This window comes from Heliangelus exortis, chromosome 2 (assembly GCF_036169615.1).
Source record: "Heliangelus exortis chromosome 2, bHelExo1.hap1, whole genome shotgun sequence".
In the NCBI taxonomy this organism is placed as follows: Eukaryota; Metazoa; Chordata; class Aves; order Apodiformes; family Trochilidae; genus Heliangelus; species Heliangelus exortis.
Window position 1 is genome coordinate 65,484,597 of NC_092423.1, and position 11,190 is coordinate 65,495,786.

Below are 11,190 nucleotides of genomic sequence, written 5' to 3' on the forward strand. Positions count from 1 at the left end.
AACTAGTAAACAGAAGCCCAAAATCAAAATTCCAAACAAAAGACACCTTGACATAACACACTACTGCATTCCAGTGTCATCTGAAATGAAAAGCTTTGCTGTCCTGGGGGCGTAATGTATAAGGGCTTCTGCAACTCATCTCAGACCAAAGTGGCATCCTGACAAGCGAATTATCTCAGAGACACAATGAAACTCAGCAAGTAGGGACCAGTTCAAAGATGGATGGGTTTGCTTGGTTAGCTGGGTGGTTTTTGTTACCTTGGTGTTTAAGCACTAGCATTACTTAAGCTGTGGATTAAAGCTAGAAAGCTTGCAAAATACCCCATGATGGCAGGTTACACTTCCCAGGTGCCAGAACCACTTTGCAGACAGTCTTGGGCCATTAGGACAATAAGTAACACCACATTTTTCAAAGATACTAGTATGGAAAATTATATTATTTTAGCAGTGTGTAAACAGTGTAGATATAAGCTCTTAGCATGCAAAGCAATCAAGTTAACATGTCAATATTAAATGACATTTTTTTTGGTAGTAAACGCAGAACACAATAAGCACAATGTGATTTACATGGTGTTAATAAACCCTAAGGTAAATATATATCCTTATGATTGTGGAGGAGTTCTGAGATGGCTAGGCAGTCTTAGATTTGTAGCTAGCTGTAATGCAGGAATAAAAACACAAGCAAAAAGTTTTTAAAGTGCAGTCACAAAAGTGGCTGATACAGTGAGATGGTTCCCTCTTCTGGTCAAAGAAGGAGGAGACTAAACTCTGATTTGGGTTATTTTTAATTTAAATCAGATAATCTGAGTAACAAAAAATAAAAGTCAGTCTAATTTTACTTCACAACAAAATCATCTAAATATTTTTCAATATATTTTCAAAAATTACTGCAGAGATGAGGCAGTTTTCAAAAAACTCCTTAGTAAGGGTCATATATCTGGTCTGTGGAACTTCATGTTTAATTTATCTTACTGATAAGCAAATATTTGCATAGATCTCAGAAACATGTATCCACTGTTTCTCATAGTGAATATGAATTCTTCAAAAGAAAGAAACTGAAAAAGCATCAGGTAAAACTAAACTGAAAGATTATTTAACTGCATATTTTAAAAAAAAGAAAAAAAAAAAATAATCCCCTTGTTGACTCTGGCTAACCTTGTAATTTCCACCAATGCTCCAATCCAAATATCTGCTGGTGTTTATAGCAATGCAAGATTCCACATTACACAAGCTCAATGGTGACAAAGAAAAAAGAAAAGAAAAAAAAAAAAAAAAACAACCCCAAAAACAACAACAACAAAAAAACCCCAAACCCGAATATCTCCTTTCCATATATTGCATCTGAGAACCTAATTTCATTAACAGTTCCAGTACTCATTCAAGAGCATATATTATATATTACCTTTTTACCACAAGTTAAATATAAAAATAATTTCATAGGACATACCAAGCTGAACTGAAGGAGTGATCACGGCAATCAATAGGAAAATGTTTAAATTAATAATATAATTTCAGAGTTGAATATATACTTCTCTGAGGCTTTTTTGTCTGACGAATTTGGATATCATCCAAGGAGATAAGCAAAATAAACAATGGAGAAATCAGAGAAGATGCAAGAATTAGAGGTAGTCATTTGTTTAACAATGCCAAAGATGCAAAAAATGCCAAAAAATGCCAAATGCTCATCTTAAGAATTATCTTGCAACAATGACTGAAAGATGATTCAGGGCAGAACTAGTAGCCATTAACCACAGGAACACAATGCACAAGGACATCTACGCACATCTAGCAAAAGAATGGACAAAGAAATAAACAGCTGAAAAGCTGCAACAAAATTCTTCTTCTACTGCCATCAAATTAAGGAAAAATGGAAGCTACAGGACTTTGACAAGTTTTGTTCTGATTCTATAGCTCTGATAGATGATGAAGAATTAGGGACTGATGCTAACAGTAAGGTTCTTCCATTGAAATTCAAGCAGAAGTAAGGACAGACATTCGCCTAGCCTGAACACCATCTCCTTATCTCTGGCAACCATTTCTCCCACATTCACCCATTCATTCATCTTTTTGAACTGCAACTTGGAGAAATTCCCAGGCTTTGGAGCTGAGACAGTGTGCTTTCCAAACTGATGCTTTTCTGCGACATTATACTGCCTCTCCTAGCAGACTTGCAGCTGCTCATTCATTTAAATCCTATCACCCCTATCTGCTACAATAAAAAACAATATAGGTATTTCCTTGTGCAGCACATGTCACTCAAGCCAAAGATTTACCTAGTTAATGATAAAAATTGTGGACGGACATGATAAAGTATCCTGTTTTCTTGTGTTTTAGGACACTGTGAGATTTTGATATTAATTCACAGCACTGATGTTCTTCATAAAAGGATCCTTTCTCCCTCCACTAAGGCCAAATATTTCTGAATTCATTTAATACATCTCTTTTTGCCTTCATTCACCTCACTTTCTAACCCAGACATTGAGTCTACTACCCCTGGCTCAAATCTTCCTTTTCTTCACCTAGGGAAAATCACTGCAAGTCAATCAAAGCTTTGTTGTTGTTTTTACTGTTTTAAAACCAAGATAAAACCAAACACAGAATACAATTTTGGCTCTGCAGCAGCCCATAGAGAACTGAGAAGCAAGAATACCAGTGGAGAAAAGGCAGATTTTACACAAGATGCAATCTTGTGAAAATGTATCTGGAAAAAATAAGTTGCCATCAAAATACTTCCATAAAGAACTATGGTAAAAACAAAAGATTCTTGCTTAGAATAAAGAGCTACAGCAGTAAATAGAACACAGCCAAGGCAAAGGATTGAGCATTATCATCCATAATACCAAGCTGCTCCATGTTGTCCACTACAGTTTCATGCCATGCCAAGTAGCACTCCCCCAGACAATGTCCAGACTTGGTCCTGTGGGCCCACACAGGACAAGGATTACTCTCAACAGACAGTGTGAATAGAGCAGCCTGTTTTGTGAGAAGGAAGGCAAGGAAGGGATGGGAATGAGTTTAACTTTTTGGACAGAAACTTGAGTCACACATCTGGGAAAGATAAAATTGTGGGTTTCAGCTCTACCTCTATAACCTAAAAAGGCAGCTTCTTCAGAAAAGGATTTGTCAATCAATATTTACTCTGAAATTATTCACTAATAATTCTGTTAAACAGTCATGAAACTACTTGTCCCTTGAATGTTCCATATGGCAGTTTCTTCTAGTTTCCAAGAAAAACTTAAACCACACCTCCAAAAAACCCAAACCTCACCAGAACTGCAAGTAAACATTAAGAGGTTTCCCCCTGATTTTAAAAATAGGAGTTCAACTTTCTGTCACGTTTATGGATGTTAGTTTGGCATAATTCAGCCACTAATCCCTGATAATATCAATGTAAACTATAATTCAGTTTTACTAGTTTATTTTCTTTAGACGCACCACACATGAAAAGTAAATATGCATTTTATCTTACTGCAGTTCTTACTTACTTTTCTTTCCAAACTTATTGTAATATAAGGTATTCTTAATTAGAACCAACCATGGAGAAACATCACTGAGAAATCTAATAAAGCAAAACCAGATTCAGAGCTGGATAACATACAAAAATTAAGCAGCATACAGCTCAGGCTTTTTCAAGAGGAGGCTTAATGTAACTCTACATAGTACTAACATAGAAGATTGCATCTAGAACAAAGACCAGAAAAAGCAGTTCAGATACATACATCAAAATTTCGAAAAATTAAAAGAGGGAACCCTAAGCAAGGGGAAGATGAGTTGTCATCTATAGGCTCACAGATGATTCATTAGAACTTGTCCAGTTATAATTCTACATCTTTATATGGTGTCTTAATGAAAGCCACAAGCAAATTACAGACTCCCTTTCAATGTCATTCTGTTTTGTGGTCAGCTGGAATTCATGGCAGCTGCACCATTTTACATAGAAGGAAGGTGCAATGTTTACGCTGCAGAAGTCTCATGGTGTTCCCTCACCCACAGTGTGCAATGACTGACAGATACATTTCCACAGACAGCTTCTCAGACGGGCCTGAATTTACAAGGGATGATGCCAAGCACTTTTCTTTTGTGTTGCTGAGGGTCCTCGTGCTGAGAGGTGACTCTTGACATTTTGGCATATTGATGTGAAAAGCGTGGATATATTTTCCTGTAGTTTTGCATAGGACATATGGGAACCAGAACACACCTGTCACAAGTTGCCAACTGTAATATGTAGCTTGCAAGAAAACAACCTCTGGGAATATCCAGATGATATTAATGTAGTGTGGCGAAACAGACAGAGGCCACAGTCAGGCCTGGCATGTAAGGGCACAAATGCCAATGATTTCATATGGTGTGACACTTTCTGTAAAAGATCCCAAATTACTATTAGTTAAAAAAAACCTTAAACATTAAGTTAATCATAAGCATGAAACCAAAAGCTCATATAAATATAAATATATGTATATATAACCTTCATTTCTTTTAGGGTTCATATGAAAGCATTTGAAGTACAGTGAAGCAGAAATCACCTTTACACCATCGAATGGCTTTTTCCTGAATATCTTCACTCAGAGCTATTTCAGTGTCTAAGTGATGAGTTCAATCATCCACAACTGTTCCTACTACTCTGTAATTTCTCTAAAAGTAAGCAAAAATAAAAATAAATATGTCACATATAGAGACAAATGTTGAAATTGAAATTGTAAATATTCTGCAAAAATAAATGGTCAGAAAATGATTCTTCAGACAAAAGATAAATAATAGATAGCAACTGCTGAAAAATACTGAAAGATATTCAAACTTCAGAAGTTATAATGGATAGTATTTTTAATCTGAGTAGGGATGACAATGAAAACGTTCAGCATAAAACTGCAGAAATATTTCTAGAAACTCAATCATCTATGAAATTTAAATTTATCTCCTCCAAAAAATGAAACAGTAGTTTATGGTATATTCTCATGTTTTTTCATACGTACATTCTTTGAGTTGCATTTTTATTCAACTTATGAGTATCTGCAACATGCAGAGAGCTCAATTAAATTGCTTTTCTAACATATCTGACAAATACACTTAAATTTCATTCAGACTATCAGTTCACTCATAGTAATGGCTTGCCAGCAATGTCCTAATAATGTTGAAAGACCAGACTTTTTAGTGATTCTAGTAGCAACAGTTCTGACCCAAGAGTAAATCAAACACCAAGGCTAGAAGCATAAGTAACTCTTCATTTACACTGAACATCTAAGAATCACCAAATCTAAAACCTGTACAAATTCTGACAACCTGATTATCAGCATGCTAATGGAGACAATCTGAAGCTGTACAGTTCTCACACCTACCCGATACAACACTCCTCTGTTGCAGCTCCTCTTTTCTAGTCAAATCCTAGCACATTGCTTTTTGCACAGGCATGCTATAAGTTTGTATATTTTGTTTATCATTTTCACTGAAACAGCAGTCAGGCTGCCTGTTTTAATTCCTTTTGTAAAAACCAAGTTCATACCCTTGAGAAGCCTGCAAATCCCGGTTTCACAATATTTAACATAGTTAAAATATGTGATATCAGATCTGATCTTGCATTCCAAAAAGTGCTTCAGTGAACCAAAGTTACCACAATATTGAGTGGAAGCAGCAACATGTCTCATAACACCCAAAGTCTACTATATCCAGTCAGTACAATCAAGTGATATACAACTTAATTTGTGAATGAATAAGTACAGTTACTGAGTGATGTGCATCTTGCAATGCTGTGCACTTCAATCATTTTTATATCAAACCCATGTAATCACTAGACCGCCCTGGGGAATGCTATTGACTAAAGAAACAACCTATAAGTTAATATTCAAAATGAGAGGTGTCACTGCATGCCCTAGGACCATGCTGGCGTTTTTTTCAGCACAAGAATCTCTGACACTGAAGTTACTGTTCCTGAAACAGGGATGAAATAATTTTAAAAAGCATTGTACATTTAAAACATTACACATCTGTGGGTAAACAGCCAGATCATGTTGCAAAGCAGCTTAATTCTGCTATCTTCCCGCAGCAGTTGACTTCAGATCATTCAAAACAACATGGTATATAAAAAACTCATATTAAATAGATTATACTTTAAACCCATTTAAAGATACTTCATCATGAATTACAGAACAGAATATGCGGTCCTGAAAAATTGATATAAAATTCAAATAGATTACATTTTATTAAAAAAAAAAAAAAAAAAGTGCAACCAACAGGCATAGACTTCCCTGGGATATTGTGCTGTGGGCGGAAATGGAGGAAAGGGCCCTGGTTTTGTTTTGTTTTTAAAGGTCTTTCTGTAGGTTTTGAATCTTTTTCAATTTATGTGCAAAGAAAACTAACAGAAAATTCATCATCCTCCTCATTTTGTCTTTTTTTTTTTTAGATTATGATGATCTATGGTACTGCCTAGATGATTATACTTCACCATCTGGTTAACCTTATCATCAAGACACTGGAAAACAAATCCTGTGCACTACAATTTTATCTATACTTCAGTTATTTTGAACACAAGCAGTTATCCAAACTATGAAAAACTGTTATGGAGACTTGAAATGTGCTGCATAAACCACTTATGACTGAATTCAACCATGGGCTCCTGCACTTTTCAGGGGAAAAAATTACCTCCACAAACTCCATGCATGATCACAGATTCCATGAGTGAGGATATGCCACGTTAGACACTAGTCAAAGATAACACTGGTTGGTACCAAGGTATTGGGAGAGCAGAGCTCAGACCACCCAAGAGCAGGTTAAAGTTTTTTGTGTGCAAAACCCCTCAAAATACTCCATTCTTGGTAACTTCATTGGAAAGGAAAAATAAGCAGCAATGACATTTTTCATTTGAATCTTTAGGACAAAATAGACATGTTTATCTTACAGAATAACAGCTACATTGGGAGCCTCACACAGTGGCTATACAATACATAGGACAAAGGAAAACCCTGTATTTATAGTATCAGAAATAAACAAACATAAATATAAAATATACTATATGACAAACTCGTGATGATAACCATAAGTAATCTCTTAATGAGAATGCTACTTTATTAGAGGGATATATTTCTTTGTTAATTCCATGAAAATTGAGCTGTCTCACTTTTTGAGACACTAGAGTACCCTAAATGGGTCACTGAAACTTCAAAACAAATATAGGCCATGCTAGGAAGTGAAGTGCAAGCCATCAGCCATATTGACTAGTTCTTCTAATTCCTTAGGGAAAAAATATTTGCCTGAGCAAATTCCTTTTTTAATTTTATTTTTTTAGGCATTCTCAAGGAAAGGACAATTATCTGCTTTTTCTAATTAATAGACAGGAAATCCTCTCATCTAATTATTTTTCCATTGTCTGCAAAGGCAGAAGCCTTACTTGGGGTTAGTAAAATTATGCCTCTCCAGAAGCAATCCAAAAACTTCCTCAGCTTCTTCCTTCCAACTTTCTCTGGACGAAATACCAGTCTTATTGTCTACTGTAAGGCTGCTTTTAGCTCTCATCATCAGAAAGAAGTGAAGAAAATGGAAGCAGAAAGAAGTAAGCAGTAGCTACCTCACGAGAGCCATTCAATATTGAGCGGGCAATATTCCAAGTAGATTGTCCATCCTTAATTTTTTGATGCAGTAGTTTCTAAAAATAGAATTCAAACTGACCACAGTTTTAGTCCTATTTAGTCCCATGTAGCATACAAGGTCACAAACAACAAAGAGGTTTGCTCTACAAATGAATGCAAACAGTTCTTCTTGTCCATGACATTTCAATGGTTATGCAGAGCTACTTTGGGTTTCTGCCATGGCCTTTATCCATCACTAAAGTGATAAATAAGACAAATGAATAAACCAAAAGGAGATAGGAAGAAATTATTACAGGAAGGCAGGATAGAATCAACAAATACTGCCTTATACTTCATGCTACTACATGCTATACATGTGCTACATACGTAGCACACAGCCTGGTTAGGTGTGTGTGGAAACCTTGGATCTCAGTGCTACAGCAAATACACAGTATAATACATCCCACCATCTAAAGCAAAGGCTGCTATGAATTATAGCAGTCCACAGAAATTATCTAATTTATGCCAAAAACTGTTATAATCCATCTCTTGACAGAGCATTCTCTATTTCACCTGTCAGGAGAGTAGCATCAAATAAACTGCCACACTGGGTCATGTACACTATAGAAATACGTATTTTTCACAGCAGGTCTTCAATATAGTGGGAAGCCCATGATGTTGGTTTTTGTAAGAATGAAGCCAGTATCTTCTGATAAAGACCTCATTTAAAAATAATTGAAATATTGTTGTTTACAAAATGAAACAGTTAAACATCCCTGTATTTATTGTTACCCAAATGAGAGGTCAGTAACACAACATAGGCTTATCCTTAGCATACAAATTTTAGAGAACTATAACCTTTTTACAGTTTCTACTTTAGTAACCTCAAAAATTAACTTAAGAGGACCATCACATCCTGCTAACAGTGAACTTGATGTTCTGCATTCCAAAGGAATTCCATCTCTCTGAACCACAGTTACAATCTTTTTCCCCATACCAACAGAATGCCAAGAGCTTTGAAATGCATTACTATGCAAATACCTTGGGTGCCTTTACTACACATTTATATTGCAGAGTAATCAATAAATTATTATTTCAATATTTATTGGAATCTCAGAATAAGAAAGAAGACAGATTACACAAATCCATCTTAGTTGATTAATGGGTACTCCAGCAAAAGGCATACACTGATGGAGTGGGTCAGTATGCAGACTATATTACTGAATATTTCAGCTCGGTTGTAAATATAGTATCTGTTTCTCTTAGGGACTGTCACACTGAGTGCAGTATAAAAGGCAATAAATTTCAACAGATTAATTAACTCTTTGGTTACTGGGGCTGTGTGTCACCTATCCTGGCACCTAATAAAAAATCCTTTAATGCCAAGACATAAAGAAGGGCCTCTTTGGAAATGAGTTATTAACAGCATTTCGTGAATAGATGGAGAAATTGTAGCCCAGCCATTTAAGTGTCATAAAGTGCAGCAAAGGCTGCTGGAGGCCTCTAAGGGACGCCAGGCAATACCATAACAATCAAATCTGAGATGGAAGAGGGATTGAGCTGTCCACTCAGAATTTTTATATTGTCAAAGAGCAGCGAGGAAATAATGTGATCAAGAAGTGAATTAACCTTGTGTGTGAAAGAAAGGGGATGATCTGATGGAAAAGGCAGTAAAGTAAAAATCACTCCATAATGCCTACATTGCAGGATGGTCATGAGGGGCCTCTAATGTCTGCAGGCTCTCAGGGAACAGATCCAGCCCTCTAAGCACCATAAACCCATTACTTGCATTAGTCTGTAATTGGAATACATTTATTCATACTTTTTAAGTTCTTAAGATTCTGGTGATGGCAAACTACATAGCATTAATTCCTATAAGTATTCTGTGTTTCCATCTTTGTGATAGAACATGGACAGTCTTCCGGGGCAATTAATACTCGAAAAGGGATGAAAGACACATATACCATGTTACATTTATGTGTATCTCTGTAGCACACCATACTATTTAATCTGGTTTCCTTTGTGTCAATTCCCTACGAAGCTGTGCTGACATTTCTAGTAAATAACAAGCTACAGAAATCTGCAATGTCGGAACTGACACAACCATATGGGAGGACTATACCAAGGAGGAAATAATTCATGCCAAGTCTAACAAGGTTGCTTTGACCTTAATGTCTTTAGTAACATGCTAGCCAAGCAGGAGGCAGTAAAAGTCATATAGTATACTTCTATCACATAGGAGTATGCAAAGTTTTTCCCCTCCTTACACAAGAGAGAAATTTTCCTTGGACCACTTCTTATGGAACTGATGGGCACAGTTTAGGATTAGATTATGTCTGCTGAGCACGATCCTCTTACATATACATCAGATGCGAGACCAGTGAGGCTTACTGTAAAACACATCATGCATGGACAGGAACACTTAAAGTGACTCACAAAAACAGATCAGTTACATGTCAAGTGTGTTCATACTTGTGTTTTGTGTGTTTAAAAGTATTTCATATTATTAATTAAGGCTTCCTTCCTCATGAAAAATTTGTTCAGTGTTATCTCAAAGCAGAACACATAACAGTGGAACTAGAGCTAGAGACCATCTAAGCAATTGCTTGAAGCATCACTGTATAAACTGAGCACAAGAAAAGCGTCCTTGAAAGAAGGCCTAACAAATCCTTTTCCTGCCTATATATGTATGTATATATATATTCTATAAATAGAATTACAAAACCAATATGCAAGTTTAAAACAGATTTTAAAATGTACTATGGCTGGTATAAGTCATCTCTCACTTTTCACGTTCAGCCATCAACCTGGAGATTCCACTTGCTTGTGGCATAAGAGCCACCCCCCCTAGCACTTCAGAAACTCAGAATCTGAACACAGTTTTAATTTAACCAAGAAGACTAATTAAGAACTACTATTGTATCTAATTTTCAGAGGGCGTAGTAGAGCAAATACTATTGCAGTAGTAAGTCAGTACTGTTACAGATCTTGCAGTCCATCCTTCCCTCTAACAAACTGACACACACACACAAAAATAAACAAACAACTTGCAACTGACATTTATGCAAATACCATTTCTTAGACAAGGTTTTGTGAAACAGTATGTTTATATTTAGGTAGGGAATTTGACAACAGTAGAAAAATATATAAAATAAAACCATTAATTTCATAAACTGAAAGTATCTACTATTCATGGTGAATGTATTCTCTTCCTCGAATTCTATTCAGCAGGTGAACAACAGCAGAAGTTGAATGAGTTTGGAAAGCTTTGGACGTGCTTAAAACAAAGAGATTACACATTATTAATATAACCCTTGAATTACCTTTCTCTGCTCCTTCAAGATTGTCCACACTCCGTAGTTAATGACAAACATACAGCAAAATACCTTGTGTTACTTTCAGTCAGCATTAGATGTGTCAGAATTATATCCACTTCTAGTTACCACCAGAAAATATATGAAATCTGCCTCTAAAAGCATCTCTTCAGGGCATGGAAAAATGCATCCCTAATCTTCCTGTTCCTTTTGTTCAACCAGCCAAATATCCAAAGCACCTAAGTGAACACGCAATACCAAACAATACACCCAAAGCTGAAATTAGGTTAGTCACTTCCCAGCTCTGAACAACAAAT